This window comes from Bison bison, unplaced genomic scaffold, assembly GCF_000754665.1.
Source record: "Bison bison bison isolate TAMUID 2011002044 unplaced genomic scaffold, Bison_UMD1.0 scf7180017864260, whole genome shotgun sequence".
Taxonomy (NCBI): Eukaryota; Metazoa; Chordata; class Mammalia; order Artiodactyla; family Bovidae; genus Bison; species Bison bison.
Window position 1 is genome coordinate 10786865 of NW_011494832.1, and position 3584 is coordinate 10790448.

Genomic DNA, 3584 nt, shown 5'->3' on the forward strand with positions numbered 1-3584 from the left:
CAATCACCATCTGCAGTGATTTTGGAGCCCAGAAAAATAAAGTCAGCCACTGTTTCCCCATCTATTTGCCATGAAGTGATGGGACCGTATGCCATGATCTTAAATCACCACCAAAATCAATATTTGGGGCACTTCGAATTCTACCACTAAATAGGTGTGGGACCAAAGTGCTCCCATAGCTCTGCCAGCTCCCTTCTCTCCTTAAACTGCTACAGTCTTGCTTTTGTCCTCACCATTCCCTGGCAAGGTCACCACTCTTGCCAAGGTCAATGGATTGGGGCCAGTTCTCTGTCTTTATCCTACTCACTTCTCAGCATCACTTGATACAGATGGCCACTCCCTTCTCCTTTTGCTTTCTTCAGAGGCACTACTGTTTCCAAATTTCCTTTCCTGGCTACTCCCTTTTCTCTTTTCCTGGCTTCTCCTCCTGAAGTCTAAATATTGCAGTGCCTCCAGGCTCAACTGTCTTTTGTCTAGACTTATTACACATCCCTGTATTGGGAAGATCCCCTTGAGGAGGAAAATGGCAACCCTCTCCAGTATTCATGCCTGAAAAATGCCATGGACAGAAGCACCTGGCAAGCTACAGTCCAAAGGGTCACAAAGAGTTGGATACAACTGAGCGACTAAGCACACACACATGCACATAACTTTAAATATCATCCAAAACTGATGAAAATCCTCAAATCTCTCTTTTTGGCTCAAATTTCTGCCCTAAACTCATGAATCCAACTGTTTATTGGACATCCTCTCTGAGATCTCTTATGCTGCTGCTGCTGCTGCTGCTAAGTCGCTTCAGTCGTGTCCGACTCTGTGCGACCCCATAGATGGCAGCCCACCAGAGATCTCTTATAGCTATCTCAAATTAATATGCACAAAACTGAGCTTTTACTTTTTTAATTTTTAAAAATAATTTTATTTATTTTGGCTGCACTGGCTCTTTGTTGCTGTGTGAGGGCTTTCTCTAGTTGTGGCGAGTTGGGGCTACTCTTCCTGGTCGTGCACAGGTTTCTCATCGCGATGGCTTCTCTTGCTGTGCAGCACAGGCTCTGGGGCACACGGGCTTCTGTAGTATGGCTCACAGGCTCTAAAGTGCAGGCTCAGTAGTTGTGGGGACTCGGTAGTTGTGGTGCATGGGCTTAGTTGCCCTGTCGCATGTGGGATCCTCCTGGACTAGGGAGCAAACTCCTACATTGTCCAACGGATTCTTAAGCACTGGACCACCAGGGAAGTCCCTGAGCTCTTATGTTTATTCTGCAAGGCTGTATCTTTCCCAGGTTTCCCCATGTCAAGAAATCACACTATCTTCCATCTAGTTACTGAGGCCAAAACGAAAAGGTCATCTTCTCTCCATTCCCGCTCTTCATCAGCAAGCCATGTCTGCCTCAGGCGTCATTCATTCAAAAGTATACTGAGTGCACAGTATGTGCCAGGCACTCTTTTAGGCCTTCGGGATATCACTGAATAAAATGAAGGTCTCTGCTTACATTTCTAGCAGAGGAGTTACTGCTATGTTAAAATATACATCAAGGTAAAAAGTATCAGGAAGGCAGGTTTCAGCACTAAATAGACTTCATGAGGCCTCAGTGATGTGAAATTCAAGCAAATTCTTGAAGACAGTGAGAGCTCTGGCCACAAGGACTTCCAGAAGAGCATTCTGGCAGAAGGAACAGCTAAGTGTGGTGCCTTGTAGAAGCAGTGTGCTTGCTGGAGAGGCACATGGAAAAGGAAAGCAGGCTGTGAACTGGAAAGGGGTTTTTAGATCATTGGGTTTCTACTCTTGACTAAAATGGAAATCATTACAAGGTTCTGAGCAGAGGAGTGACCTGACTTGACCTATATTTTAAAAGGATGACTTTGGGTTCACACTGACGGAGGGGCATGAGATGGGAGAAATGGCAGAAGCAGAGTGACCTCTTGGAGGCGGTGAAGATTCAAACCAGGGTGATAGTAGTGGAGGTAGTGAAAATGGCTGGTTTCTGAATATATTTGACAAAAAGAGCCAGCAGGCTTTGTTAATGAACTAGACATCAGGTGTGACCAAAAAAAAAAAAAAAAACAACTAAGGATGACCTCAAGACTTCTGGTGTGAACTAGAAAGAGATGCTATCAACTGAGACTTTAAAACATATCCCAAATCTTCCTACTTCTCTCCACCTCTGCATCGTCTCTTTCCTCTGGACCACCAAAGTGGCCTCCTACCTGTTCTCCTGCTGTCATTCTCCTTCTCTAGTTTATCCTTCCAACCTACAGTTAATGGTAGTTTTAAAACATAAATCATTTTCCCAGAACACTCTGGGACTTCCAGAGCGGTCGGGGTCGGTGCATGTACATGCAGAATGATCCAGTGGTTAAGAATCCACTTTTCATGCAGGGGACTCCAGTTTGAACCTTGGTCAGGGAACTAAGATTCCACATGTTGAAAGGCTACCAAGCCCACAACAAAGAGCCAGCACAGCCCACCCGCCTCCACACACACACAATCCAAACGCTTTGCCGTAGCTCTGTATCATTTAGCCCCTGCTGAACTTCCTGGTCTCATCTCCCAGTCTAGACCCACTGGCCTGCTATTTCTACTTCAAATCCCTCAAACTCACTATTGCCTCGGGGCCTTGGCCCTTGCTGTTCCCTATTGCCTGGAATGCACTTCCTCAGGATATTCATATGGTTGCTTCCTCACTTAATTTCTGCCTCTATTCACAGACTATCTCCTCTAAGAACCACTACCTATTGTAGTATTGACCTCTTTTCCACCTGTCACTCTCCAACCTCTCCTTTCACTTTGTCCTCAAAGTATTTCTTAAAATTATATACGTATTTATTGTCTACCATCTTCACCAGACTATAAACACCATATGGGCAGAAATGTTGCCTTTTTCACTGATATATCCCGAGCTCCTAAAACAGTGCCTGGCTCAGAGTAGGCACTAAGTATTCATTAGATGAACATGAGGCTTAAATAAGACAATACATATTGGGAACTTAGCATGGTACCTGGCGCAGGGCTAGCAACCAGACAATGACACATTCTAAGATCTCACCTTGCCTCTCTGGCCATTCCTCCTCGTCAGGTCATTCTTGTCCTTCTCTTGGCCGTTGAATGTCGCTGTCCTCTAAGCTAAGTCCTGGGCCCTCTCCTCTTCCCATTTGACACTCTCCTCCAGATGATTTCAGCTACAGATTCTTCAGTAAGGTCTATCCTAACCACCACTGGCTCCCAACCATGATTCTCTATATAGTGCCCCATTTATATTCTTTATATCGTTAACCACAACCTGTAATTACTCATTTGTTTACTTTTGAGGAACAGTGCCTGACAACTGGAAACTGGCCTGACCCTGGAATGTGGGCCTTGGTGTTGCTAAGAGCTGGTCTGGCCCTCACATCTAGGCCATGGTGCTCTCGCACTGGTCATAAACTCACAGAACACCCAAGTCAGGCAAGGCCAACCCGTGACTGTGATGAAGTAAGATAAAGTCCATCATCTTGTCTAATCGAAGACAAAAACAAGGTTACTGTGGAAACCATAAATTCTGAACAAGTACCTCTCAGCTAAAATGAGGAGTGGCTGCTTTTTTTTTTTT